Source organism: Clarias gariepinus, chromosome 20 (assembly GCF_024256425.1).
Source record: "Clarias gariepinus isolate MV-2021 ecotype Netherlands chromosome 20, CGAR_prim_01v2, whole genome shotgun sequence".
In the NCBI taxonomy this organism is placed as follows: Eukaryota; Metazoa; Chordata; class Actinopteri; order Siluriformes; family Clariidae; genus Clarias; species Clarias gariepinus.
This window is the reverse complement of record NC_071119.1, coordinates 3,388,043-3,403,237: the sequence shown is the minus strand read 5'-3', so window position 1 is coordinate 3,403,237 and position 15,195 is coordinate 3,388,043.

Sequence of the window (15,195 nt, the reverse complement as noted above, 5' to 3'; positions counted from 1 at the left end):
CACACCTTTATGTTCCTGTGTGCGTTTGAATGACCTCTCACACAGCAACATGCAAACTTCCTCCAACAAACCTTACACTCACCTTGCAACGACTAATAATAATAATAATAATAATGTATGTTGGCACACACAGGGAAATTGATTTCAGCTGTTTGTGGATCTCAAAGTGTAGACCAGCATAAAACACTGTACATTTGTTATAGAAAAATATATATATATATATATATATATATATATATATATATATATATATATATATATATATATATAAAATCTGTTTAAAATGTTGAATGAAACACGCCTTTATGCTCCTGTGTGCGTTTGAATGACCTCTCACACAGCAACCTGCCAGCTCCCTCTAAATCATTCACACCAACCCTTTACATTCACCTTGCAACCAATCTGTGCTTTTGTCTTAATAATAATAATAATAATAATAATAATAATAATAGAATTGGTCTAAACATTTTGTCCTATGTGGGCGCTCTGAATAGTGTCCTCCTCACTGCGCACCCTAAATCCTTTCACTTTTTCTCAGCCTGGACAGAATGACTCGGACCTGTGTAGAGTCACAGGGGTCAAAACTTTTTTTCCACACCGCTTATTTCACCCCGAAGTCTCCCGAGTCTCGTGCGTAATTACGCACAAGGCACATGAGCACGTCACCATGGCGCGAGGGGATCAGTTTCAGTCCAGAGCTTCTGACTCTCTCTTAAGGTCAAACTGTAAAACCCGGAGCGGATCGCAGGCACCAGGGGTGTGTGAACCCCCCCCTAAATCTTATGTGTACACTGATCAGCCGTTACATTAGGACCACCTGCCTAATTCTGAGTAGGTCTTCACTTTTGCCACCATAGCAGTGATGCACTCAGTGTTCTGACCCCTTCCTGTCACAACCAGAATTAAACTTTTTTTAAATAATTTGATCTACACTAGCGCTTACACGGGCCAGCCTTCACTCCCAGTCTGCATCAGCGAGCCTGGGCACCCCATGACCCTGTCACTAGTTCACTGGTTTTCCTTCCTTGGACCACTTTTGGTATACTTCAGGAACACACCACATGACCTGAAGTTTTGGACCTGCTCTGACCCAGTCATCTAGCCCACACTATCTGGCCCTTGTCAAAGACACTCAAATCCTTATGCTTGCCCTTTTTTTTTGGCTTCCAACACATCATAACACATTCCAACTTACTTCAGGAAAAAAGGTTCACTTGCTGCTTAATACATCCCACCCTCTTCCAGCCGAGAGATATCGAAAATGTAGGAACTGTGAGAAGGACCAAATTGTAATGGATAGACAAGTGGGTTAGAGCAACTCAAAACTGCAGGTCTTATGGAATGTTCCCAGACTGCAGTGGTCTGGACATACCAAAAGTGATCCAAGGAAGAAAAACCGGTGAACTGGCGACAGGGTCATGGGTGGCCAAAGCTCACTGATGCACATTCCAATAGAAATGTGTTAGAACACACGGTGCATCATTGTTATGGTGTCAAAAGAGACGACCTACTAAATATTAGTCATAAGGCCATGGCTGATCAGTGTATGTGCACAGTCTTAATGCATGCTTAGACGCTTTTGTTCTTATCCATGTGTGTGTGTGTGTGTGTGTGTGTGTGTGTGTGTGTGTGTGTTTGATGAGGAGGAATTTATGTTAACATAATATAAATAAGTAAATAAATACTACAAAGTCTATTTGTAAAATGTTTATTCTTGAGAGTGGAAAGATTAAAGGTATTTTGTTAATTAGAAAATTTTACCTTTTTATTTACTTATAAAAAATAAGGAGAAAAATTTGCTTTGTATGTAAAATGTTCCCTTTCTGACGATAAATGTTACTAGTATCTTTTATTCTCATGTTTAAATGAATAAGGTTGTTACCAATCTTATGTTTTTATGTATCAGTATATGAAGCACATCTGGTCATTTTCTTCTTTTTTTTATAATATAACCTTTAGTTTTGTGTGCTGTGGGTGAGAAGGTCAGAAGGTGGCGATGGAGAGCTGTGGTCTGGCACATGGAAAGTGAGACGCTGCTTAAGTATCTATCTATCTATCTATCTATCTATCTATCTATCTATCTATCTAACTATCTATCTATCTATCTAAATTACACTTTAAAATGATTATTTATTATACTATTACTATAGGACTATAAATGCTATATAAATTAAGTTAAAATCTGAAAAAGTGGAAGTAAAAAGTTAAGGGGAAATAAAAGTGTAGGGTTAAAGTTTTCAATAAATAAAAAGAAGTTTTTACACCAAAGGGTGTTCAAATTAGCATTTGTGATGAACTTTCTCATGAATGAAGGTGTAAAACAGGTGATTGACATTTACAGAAGACTTTAAGCACAGCACATGGATGAGACTCTTAGCTGCAGTAAAACATGATGATGATCCCAGCCGAGGTAAGCCCGCTGCAGTCAGTCGCTCTCATGAACACTGTGAGTGGGACACCTGAGCCTTGAAAATTGTTAGATAACTTGTCGTCAAAATGCAGAAGCAAGAGACACATCTGTACATTTCCCATCACCACTTGCACATTACAGAAACCACATGTTTGGGTCAATAAAGGAATTCCTTGGACGCCAGTGTTTCAGACTGGGAGTCAGATGAAAAAACTTTTTATCCATGTTATAATGAAGCACTGGGATAAGTGCATTAGTGTAGCAGGAGATTATATAGAGAAGTAAAGAGAGTTTTTACTCTGCACGATCAAAAGTCCTGCTTTGACTCAAACATACTTTGTACATTCCAGTTTGCTAGGAATCAGAAATGTTTTTATTGTCTTTGATTATGTGAATTGTTTATTACAGTTGTTGCTATAGAAACGATACTTTATTCGAAGGAGCACATTAATAAAAACCGGTTACAAAGAACCCATCGGGATGGAGAATTCCTGGGTTAACCCCGAGAAAAATCTTTCTCACTTCATGAATCCTACCAACTAATGATACACATGACCACGGAGACCTCGGGCTCCCGACTCTTGTACTCAAACTGACTCGAGCTGTAACAAGCTTACGTCCCATAGTTCTCCTGCGCCCCGAGTCAGCGGGGGCACACATCTCATAAACGCCTGAATCCATGCTGTATGCAGGATGTCCACAGCTTAAGGGATTTGTGGATGGCAAAAAAAAAAAAAGACACAGGCAAACACAGTCCACTATCTCCAGGAGTTGGATGAGTCGCTGTAGCAACGGTTGCTGGGACCTGGTGTACAATTCTGTTAAAAAGACACTTTGTTCAGACACTTGTTAAAACAGGATGATAAATCAATGCTATGATATGTGTTAAGGACTTAATTTCCAGTACTGTAAAAACACTTACAGTATAAGACATAAGCTTAAAATAAAGGTATAACTTTGAGTATTATTGCTCCATCATATCTTTTTAAATATATATTTTGCCTTAAATAATGCAATTTTGCTCTCAAACTTGTTGTAGGTCTTTTGGCAGCTCCGATCATGGGGTCGCTATAGCCGACCATCCAATCTGGTTGCTCTTTCTGATGTGCAACCCTTCCATTTTATCAGTGCTAGAGATCGGCACTGCATCCAGGAACAGGGAACTGAACCCAGGCCTTCTGCATGGCAGGTGAGAAACCATTCAACTGCCATTCTGGTTTTACAATTATTGATCCCCCATAGTTATAGTTTGGGGGGTGCCATTTGTTTTACCACAGGTTAATGCTTTTATTAAAGTAAAAATATGCTAATATTAAAAATAGACTAACTAAGTTTGGAATTAAGTTGTATATATGGTATATAAAATGGAATTATAAATACTTTTTAATGTACGCATGTAAAAAGATTCATTAACAATTTTATAATTAAACCTGTTTAAGTAGCTTATTAAAACCTCATGTCCTTCTGCGCGTGTGTGTGTGTGTGTGTGTGTGTGTGTGTGTGTGTGTGTGTTTTAAACTCAAATAACATCAAAGACATCTACAAGCCCAATAGGTTATCATTATTTAATAGAAATTTAGTGCCCATATATATATATATATAATTTACTTTTTAATTTTATTTATTTACTGTGAATTACAAAATGCGCTTGATGTACATGACTCCTTAAACCATTCCAAATGCTTTACCATATATCTATCAAAATTTTATTTATAACGCTACAAAACACCTATACATAAAATTATTTGTATTTAAATAACCATTTTAAAAAAATAATAGGACTTTAGAAGCAGAGTGAGCATCTGTTACTGTTAAAGTGTGTTATAAAGACCAACACTTGATCATGAATGTGTCACATCTGAGGAAAAAGTCACCTCAGAAAAGTTACATAACACACAATCTAAAGACTTCACCAGTTAATGAGGAATTTCCGCAATCTATAATCAATGCCAGGTGTAATTAAAGTGTAATTCTATTAATAAACAGCCTTTTCTTAGTATTTTGTCATCACATCTGAGGTAAACGTTGATATTCTGAAGAGCTCTGTTTACGGTTCATGATCGCTGTCTCTTGACATTCCCTGTAAACACTGGGATTTATGATTAAATGTTAAATAAAAAGTTATGAATAGTCTACACCTTTCTTTTCACACATAATAATAAAGCTACACACAATCACAGTGTGTTGTGTTTTAGTATTATATTATATTATATACTACTAGCTCCTGAGGAGTGCTGGAAGTCTGGTTAGCGGTCGATGGTATGTGTAATAACTGAGTAATAATAATCAAGCCGAGTCTTTTTTCAGTATTTTATCAACATATCTGAGGTAAATGTTGACATTTCTGATGGTTTGGTATGATTTTTGTGATCCCTGTGCTTTTACATCTCCCGTAAACAGCTTTAATGCGTCTAAAAACCTGACTAGCCTGCAGTTATTTGCTAGGTTATCATAAAGATTGTACCTATACGTGGTAATAACCTAGCAGCAGTGCTCTAATTTGTTTAAGCACACTTGTGGATGTACAGTACAGGTGTTTTTCAAAACCTTCCCCAAAACATGGACACCATATATAATGCGTACAGTGTGGATAGCCTTTAAATGAAGCATTGGTCATGTGAATAGCATACGTAAAGCATTTATAAACTTCTGTACTTGTTGAAGGGTTTAGTGATTAATATGTTACACACCTGAAACACTTACACAATCCTGTCAGTCTAATAGAGATGGAATATTCACACACAGGTTATTCATAGCGCTTGATAAATCAATCGGTCATTCTCTGTGGTTCCTGGAGCGAGTGAAGGTTGCTGATTGAAAGTGTGTGTGATAGAGAGGCTTTAATCCCGAGATTGAGAGATATGCAATTGAAAGATTTGGTCAGTATGTGTCCAGCTTTTGGCTGAAGAGCCAATTCAACCTCTTGACCTAAAGGGTCATTGAACGGCGTATGCTGATGGCCTGCTTATCCGACCAGCTCCCCGACCTCCCGCTGACCCTCCAGTGACCTCTCGAACCCTCTCTACAGGTTTGGACTAGAGATTTCCGACAACAAGTTCGAACAGCTGGAGGACAGATTCTTCGCCGTAACTTTTCATTAACATGTTTTTTTTTTTAAGGTATGAGCTCAAGGTATTACACTGTCCTGTAGCATGGCTTCATAAGCAAGGAAAACATAATGCCATAATTTCACATATTGTCAAGTCTCTTGACTAGTATTTCTTGGAAATTCGAATGGTGCAAATGAAAACAGCGAACACATGAGTGTGCAACTGTTGTCAATATTGCTAGATAACAGTTTGCACAAATGAAAATAAATATTTAGATGCATTTTACTGGATTTACTGTTACCTAAAAGTTATTTTTTTTTACATAATTTTTGTAATGGCTTAGCCAAGTAACTTTTCTATTTTTCTACTTCTGGTATACATTTTTTCAAAGAACAGGAGAAAGCAATAGGACCAATATATAAATAAGATAAAAAAGAAATAGAAATTAAACATGTAAATGTATCATTTTTATCAAATTTTTAATTAGATTACTTTTTACATTTTATTTACTTGTTTTTAATTTTTTACCCTTCTTGTAAAACTTCACAGAAATTAGTTTTATAAAATTAAGCTGCAGTGACAGTATTTTATTTAATTGGTATTATTACAAAACTATTCATTGCACTTCAGTTATAAACTAGTGAAAAGTTTTCTAATGGAGCTTTCATTTGTTTTTGTTTTTTTCTAAAACAACACACAAGCTTAATTCAACAATTAATCTTATTACTGTATATTTTTTTAAAATTACATAAATACTTAAGTTAAATGATTCTATTTATAATTTCAAGTGAAAAATAGAAGAAAAATCTGCCACAGATTTTTTTAAAGATTAGTTTTTAAGCCACTTTACCACTTAAAAATTTTGTCGCCTTTATGTTAAAGATTTTGAAAATATCGAAATATTTCCTTCTGAAAACTTTTACACATCCCACAAAAATGTACCTCTATAATAAAAATGTACTTATTTTCACATGTACCTATGTACTCAATTTCATGTGTAAACGATTTTTATATTGCAATTTGGTATAAAAGTTAAGTTTTCTTGCAAAACTATGCATGTAATTCCTCTTGCTCTTTCAGTTTCAGCTAGTTATTTTTAGCTTTGTGTATGTTTCCTATTTATTTTTATTTTTTTGAAGGGAAAAAATGAAATTGTTTAACTTAACACAGGTTTTATTATTCAAACGGAATAAACAGCCATGTGTTTTTATTCTCTAATACGGTCGGGTTGTTTTTGCGGAATAGTTGAGTTTACAAGCTTGGATTTGCGGATTAGACCCTGGCCACCCGCGGGCGAGTCCGGAGAATGAGAACTCCCCCATCCGTCCAGTGAATAGGCCACAATAACCAACGCAATGTAAACGTTTCTGAAAAAAGAACAGGGTAATGAATTTTAATCTGCAAGAGTAACAGCTCCTAGACATGTGGTTTGACTGTTTGTATATATATATATGTGTGTGTGTGTGTGTGTGTGTGTGTGTGTGGTTTGTGGGCATTGATAGTGGGAGGCTGGGTATAAGCTTAGCTTCTTACTTCTTTTTCCTTGTGTGTGTGTGTGTGTGTGTGTGTTGAGGATAAAGACCTAGAAAACCAGCCAGGCTTAGTTGACAGGTGACAAGGGTTAGAGTGAATGGGGATTTTGTAATACCAACAGAAAAAGCCTGGGCACCGAGGGACCGCCTGAATGGAGAGAAAGGAAACTTTAGAACGGTTCAGGACTCTCCCTCTCTCCCTCCCTCTCTCGCTAATCAATGCTAAATCATTGCCATGCTAAAACAGGCTGATCCCGGTGTCACCAGTTCCTGTGTGGCACTCTCTTCCGTCGCCGTGAATTTTTTGACACGTTTGGTCAACAGAATTTACATTTATTCATTAGGAAGGCGCTTTTATCCAACGCGGTCGAGCAGTCAAACCAGGAACGATGACGACTGGACAGAATTAATGCTGTATGCTAGACTGCACATGCTAGTCACAAAGCGGTGAAATTCCATACAAACTATGAAAATTTAGCACTTACTGGACCCTCCTACGAAACACAGGTTTATATTAATGCCAGTGCGCTAATTCGTTATCAGCTTGCATTGGGGTTTGTATGCATGTCATCAACATTATGTGTAACCGTTGATAATTAGTCCAAAATCCAGAAAAATTTGAAAAATCCAGTCTTCAGCTGTGTAATTTTGCATTCATGTGACCACTGTGGTACCAGATTCTTGTGCTTGGCTGACAGGAGGTGACCCTGATGTGGTCGTCTGCTCTCGTAGCCTATTTGTCTTTAACTTTGAGGTGTTATGCATCCTGAGATGCTTTTCTGCTCAAGACGGTTGTAAAGCATGCTTGTTTAAGTGATTATCCCCTTCCTGTAAGCTTAAGCCATTCTCCGCTGTTAGAAAAAGTCTATCTACCTGCAAAACTGTTGCTCACAAGATGTTTTTTGTTTATTTGTAATCTACATGATTAAACAATTGTAGGAATGTTGTTGTGTACAGGAGAGTAAACATACATGTACATAATTAACCCAGAGTTTAATGAAGGTAGAATATGTGTTGACTGTCCTTTTTCCCCTTGCTTCTCTTCTTCTAACCACGCTTATGTCTTAACTGGTGGTCCCCATGCTAGAAGAGAAACGTGCAAGAGAGTGAGAGCGAGAGCGAGAGAGAGAGAGAGAGAGGATGGAACTGTGTCAGATCTTCTTGTGGGAACCCGAGACTCCAAAAGCACACCATGATCCATGAAGAATAATATTTTTTGTTTTTTCCTCTCTTCTCTCTCTCTAGCCATTCAGGGCTTTAATTTTTATTCATGGGGACAGAGAGGAGCAGCGGCCATCGGGGGAAACTGGCCTGGGATTACCATCTCATTAATAGCATCTATGACTTTTGTTCAAAAAGAGCGACTTGTGTAAAAGTGGCAGTGCGGAGGACGATTAATCCGCAGCCTGCAGCTGTATGGAGCTGGACATTCACACACACACACGCACGCACACACGCACACACACATATACACACATAGTCATGTAATTCAACAACTTTTGTGTCATATGACACAAAAACGCACACACGCACACACACACACACGCACACACACACACAGTCATGTATTTTATTACTTATGGGGACATTTGGTCCTCACTAAGCACTAAAAATACACATATTTCTATCATTATGTGTTATGATGGTCCTCACAGAACTCTTTCTCAAATCTCAACTCTCTCTCTCTCTCTCTCTCTCTCTCTCTCTCTCTCTCTCAGATGGTGGCCCAGATTAAGCAGGCAGCAGATAAACGGGCATCTAGTTATCCTCCCCCTCCTCCCCATGCCTTGTTCTCTCACTCTTTCTCATCCATCCATCTCTCCCTCTCTCCTCGCACGGGACGAAAGAAAGAGGGGAATAAGCCACTCATTCATCCAGCCGTTATCTCTCGGGGTGTCTTGTCTCCACGAGTGATGGGGATCATTCTTTTCTCGGGCTCCGTCTCTCCCGTCTCTCTTTCTTGTCCACAAATCCCTCTTTCTCAGCCTGTGGAGAACAGTGGGAACGTGAGCAGGGAAACCGATCCCTCTTTCACATAAATGACACCAGATAGTTGCCTCGTGAGCGCAAGTGGGGCTCTGGTGACCGAGTGCAGATAGAAGATGGATGTCGTTTATCAGACAAAAAACTAATTTTGCACTCATTTGTGCTCCGACATATGTAGAAAAACTGGATTCAATTATTTATTCACTATTCACTATTTATTATACAGTATAGCTAAATTCCATTATTTAATTATTTTATTTATTAAAATAAATATAAATATATTTATTAACAAAATCCATTAGGGTTTTTTTTTTTTTGTAATAAGTGTAATTAGTAGCTAGATCATTAGGTATTTTTTGTACATTATGAATTCATTTTTTGTTTTTTTTATTCTTGTTTTGATAAAATATCTCATTTATTTACAAAATAAATGACATAATACTTTATATTTCTTACTTTCTGAATTTATTTATTTATTAGTAAAGATTCATATATCCTTAATTCAGAATTATATATAGAGATCGAATTGTAAAAAATAATCAAGGGGGAACCTACAACTAACCATACGAAATTGTTGTAAAATATGTCACATTTTTATGAACAGTTTTATTAACAAAATACCAGCTTAATTAAATGAACTTAGAGCCATCAAAACAAAACACATGCACGTAAACATGCAATTGTTAAAACATTTGGTTCTTTCCATGGCTTTTCTGAGGAAGATTATTAGAGTACAATAAAAATCTAAATAGATATTAATTTATTTATTTCAATAGAACTCTAGTTTCATATAACTACGGACCAGGCTCTGTATATTCAATTAAATTTTTAAAAGTTTTACACAATCGAAAGAATTATTTAAGTTTGTATGAGATGTGACTGTGTATAAATCAAAACAATCAAAAAACTCCCTGAGATGGCAGTAGGAAGAACACACACACACACACACACACACACAGACAAATTATCAAATTACTATTGCCATTTAAAAAAATTTTTTGACCCCTTTGTACCCAAGCATGTGGGTGAAGCCACAAAGTCTGATGAAAAAACAAAACCTCTTCTTTAAATTAGGAATGAAATTCCACAAATTGAATAAAGAACTCACCTTTTATAATCATTAAAGCTGCCAGTCATTTCAAACTCCTGCGTTAAACTGAATCCTTCGTTTTCGTCGCGTCTTTGCTGAGAGGATTTGTGTGTCTGTGGCATACCTTTAGTTCGCTTTCTTTTTGAAATACAGTATGTCAAAAGTTTTGCTTGAACTGTTCTCCTGGCTGTTGAGAAAATGCGAACAGCGTGAAAAATGACGCTTGTGTGCAGCGTGTTATATTGAATTCTGATTGGCTAATCACTGTTATTTTTAGTTAGTTTGAGTATTTTATTTTTATGACTATTTTACATAATACACAGCAGTATTAATCTGAAGCGGATAGTACTTGAAATTAATTCAAATGTTCACATTTTTCATTTTTTGGTTAGAAATTCGAATTATTTTATTTAAATTTGAACTACTTAATTGTATTTTTTAAAATGTGAATTATATTTCATGTTCAAATATTTACACCATTTTAGTTCAATGAGAATTTTAAAATCTTTATTAGGAATCACTTGCTGTTTTTTTATTAAAAATTGTAAATTTAATTTTAAATGATATCAAATCTAAGGAAAAACAATATTTGATCAATGATTTATCTTTGCTTCTCAGATTATAAATATTTCCTTCAAAATGTCATGAAATTTACTTTAATCTTCCGAACGGACATTTCGTTAATAAAACCTTCACACATTTGGATGTCAGTGTGAGAAAAACAAATTGTGGCAGTAGCAGTGTTTGTGTGTAGCAGCGAGTTTGCGTTGATGTTGTTGCCTCTGTGGTGTTTCCCTCATGGGTCCCTCTTCAACATTTTCTTGTGAACCTCATGTCCTCTCACATACTTACTACTGTGGTGACTTTTCTTTCTTATTAAAAAAAAAAACCCAACTATTGTATTGATTAGAAGATTCTGTTGTGGATTCTGCTTTGGCATTTCTGGTGCACTGATGTGATTAGGAGAGACAAACCTAAACAGGGTTTACTGACTTTCACAGAGAAACTTTATTGCTGCCAAACTGACCTCAGGTTAGTTAAGATGAGGTTTGGATTCGTGGATGAGGCGCTCATCTCTTGCAAAACAGAGTGACAGAATGGGGCACAGGGTCACACTTTAACCAATGGACTTTTTGCTGGTGATTCGCTTTTTAACATTGGTCAGTTTCGCAACACAGCTTACAGTTAAAACATTTTGGAAATAAATTAAAACAGTTCAGAAAAGATTTGATAAAGTTAAAGTTATATAGTTATAGTAGGTATGTAGTAGTATAGAAATATAGTTGAAATGCATTGTTTTCACACAAACCTTTTCACGTTGAGTTTCCAGAAAAGTCTGGGCACAAATTGGTAGGCAGGTAACACAAAATAAGTACAAATAAAAAAAAAAATAAATAAAAAAAAAAAAAAAAAAAATATATATATATATATATATATATATATATATATATATATATATATATATATATATATTTGTAATAACAAATGTCAAGAACACCTAAAAAATATTTTTTGAGCTGAGAAAGAGCTAATCTTCAACAAAAATGATCTTAAATATATACAAATATATCAAATATTGGTATATTGTATAATGTTTCATTGTGAAATAATGTTTAAAAATATTTTTTATTATTTATTGCATTTTAAAAAATATATATTTTTGGATCCTAGTTGGACATTTGTGTTCTTTTTGTGTTAGTTAAAAGCTTTTATATTTTATATTATGTTAGTTTAAGCTTTTATATTAACAAAAAGTTGGATAAGTATAATGTTAGTATAATTTCATAATTAATTAAATTCAGCCATTTTGAAAAAAAAAATCTTATTTGATTTTCATTCTTTTTCATATTTTTTAGCATAGCAATTAAAACAGGGCTTTGTATAATAGTTAGTTTTCACATCCTGTAGCCCCATATGTTATTTCCTCAACCAAAAATGATAAAGATGACAAATAATAATCAAATTCTACATATTGCATAGCTTTGCTCTGCCTTGCTAGTTGCAGCATCCTACAGCACTTAAACCTGTCTCTACTGTCACACATTCACCTTGTTCTTATGTGTGTATTTGTGTTTGTTTGTGTGTTCCGAGGTGGTCCTGGGATGACTTGAGCGTTTTCTCACTGGGAACAATTAGTGGCTGTACAGGACCCTGCTGTGCCGCTGTTTTGTGGTTGTGTTGTCCGACAGAGTTTTCCTGCTGTGTGGTGTAAGAGGTCAGATCTGAGTGACGTCCATCAGCAGGTCCTTATATTTTAGCTTCATTTGATTATGTTTAAAATTAAAAACAGGACGTTTGGGTTCTCTCTGGTTGAGAAAGCTACTTGTCCAGACTAACTGGAGCTCTTTTTACACTCATATTGTTATCAATGGTCAGAATTTTTCTTTTGCAGTGCTAGAAACCCTATAGTAGTGAACAGGAGCGTTAAATCCACTTTCCCTCAAGCGTGTTTCTCCCAGCTCTCGTTCATGACCTGTCCAGCCCGCGTTCCGCCCACTTCAGCCCTGAACGCTGTCCCCTCGCCCATACAAAAGAAGCCCTCGCCCTAGCCGTCACCCTCTCAGTCCCCTATCAAGTCATCCGAGCATGCAGGGAACGTATTAGCCCTGATTGGGTTTTGTGCCTGGTCTCTTTTCTCATGTGCTTCCACACGCCCTCTATTTTAGGCTCCAGATGCATCAGGTGCATTCTGGATATTTTTTCATGCCAAAGCTATCACGGCCACTTGACCCTTAAGGGGTTTAACCTGCACTGTCAGCTCCTGTAGCGTCACTCGAGCGAAAGGCAGGTCCTCAGACCCAAGGAACAAAGATTCAAAGGAGAGAGACTGGGTAAAAAACGTGGAACCCTGGAACCTGACTGAATAAGCACTCACATTTCATTGCTAAAGTTCTCACAAAACACACACACACACACACACACACACACCAGCAGTCGGATCACAAGAGATTTGAAACCCTTTGTCCTGTAAGACAATGTGGTCAGTAGCCGAGGCTTTCTCTTCATAAATGATGCCTTAATTGTGTGAGTTAAACAGCTCGACTTCAGCGCCATGAATAACAAAGTGATGAGCTAATGAGGCTTTTTACACTCCACTGCCTTCCTCTTACACATTCCCATGCTGCTGTCTGTCTGTCTGTCCTATTCAGTTTGCATTTATTGTTGTTATACCAATATATGCACACTGTAATGAAAGTTTATTTGTTTATCTGTCCATTTACCTGTCAATCTTTCTTTATCTTTATTAGTTTATATTTAATAAACTGTTCATCAATCTCTCCGTCAGTTTTTCCCCATATGTGTTCCTATCTATCTATCTATCTATCTATCTATCTATCTATCTATCTATCTATCTATCTATCTATCTACATGCCTGTCCATCTACAGTGCTGTAAAAAACTATTTGCCCTTCCAAATATTTGCATATTTCTTACACTTAAATAATTGAGATTGTTAAACCATTTGAATATTACACAAAGATAACCTGATTAAATACAAAATAAAATTATGCAATTACATGATGATTTTGCTTATTTAAAAAAAAGAGCTATCCAAACCTACCTCTCCTACGTAAAAAGGGTAATTGCCAACATTTGCTAAATCATGAATGAAGTGTGATTTTTGGAAAGCTGAGTTAAATTTCACTTGCCACACACCCAGACCTGATTACTGCCAGAGCTGTTGAATCAAGAAATCACCAGTCTGACAAAGTGAAGTACGCTAAAAGGGTTAATAAAACAAACTTTTTCACTGCACTGTACCTTTTTATAGATAGATTTCTATGTCTTTTTGCCTGACTCCTGGTTTTAACATCTGCTAATAATCTATCTATCTATCTATCTATCTATCTATCTATCTATCTATCTATCTATCTATCTATCTATCTATCTATCTATCTATGTCTGTCTGTCTATCGGTCAGTCTTTTTATCTATCTTTCTCTGTCCGTCTTTCTAATTGTCTAGCTCTCTATCAAACTATCTGTCTCTATCCTTTATCCCCCCTTCCATCCATCTATCTTTAAATTTTTTATCTACCTTTTCTCCACCGTCTGTCTTTGCCAGAACCCTCCCGGTTATTAACGCCCACCGTCCGCCAATCATTCATTTATTTGTTTACCGTTTACTGCTTTCTCATTGACCCTTTTGTTGTTCACTTTTCTCTCACCCTGCTCTCTTTCTCATGTTGTTTTCTCTTTTCTTTATTGCCCTCTTTTATCTCTTCATTCATTTTTTTTCTTGGAGCTGGGATGAGGCCTAAAAGGACGGGGAGCCAGAGGGTGGGGGGGTGCAGATGGATTTACATAATCTGTGGCGTGGCCCTGGCAGAGAGAGAGAGAGAGAGAGAGCGAGAGAGAGAAGGAGGAAGAGTGCCAGCCAGGGTGAGGTAGCACGTCGTCGCCAGCTCTCAGATTAGTGACTCTTAATAGGCTTTAGAGCAGCCAAGTTCACAGAAGGTCTGGCTCATGTGTCAGTGCCAAGACCTCTGGTTCCCGCAGCGGGAGTGTGTGAGAGGGAAACTGTTGCTTTTTTAATTGATTCACACACACACACACACACACACACACACACACACACACACATACACACACACACAGATAAAATTAATATCCTCCTTGACTCTTAAATCACATTATTAATAAAACGATTAAAAATGCAACAAAAATTCACGTGTGGGTTTGATCGCGGGTTCGAATCACACTAATACAGTAACTATCCATTCTCAGGAGACTTGGGATGCAAAATTGGCTATTCTGTAATAGGGTGAAGGGGTGGCTCACTTTCCTCCGTAGCCACACTAGCCAATCATGGATGTGTATGACCTCACGCATGTGCATTGGGTGGATAGCTCGAATGTCACGTGTCTCTGAGAAAGTGTGTGATAACCTTCGCCCTCAACGCCTGTTAGCTGTTGGTTCATCAGACAGAGCCTTCAGACAGGGTATGAAGTGGCTAAGACTAAATTTAGAGGGAACATACAGAACAATGTCAAAAAAGGGGTGGGGCAAATGTAGCCATTAAAAAAATATCAAGGCTACAAAGATTACGAAAGCGTAAGACTTCGCATAGTGTTCGAAAGTGATGGAACAGGGTCAAGTGAGGGCGCCATCTGGTGGTGTGGCATTGCA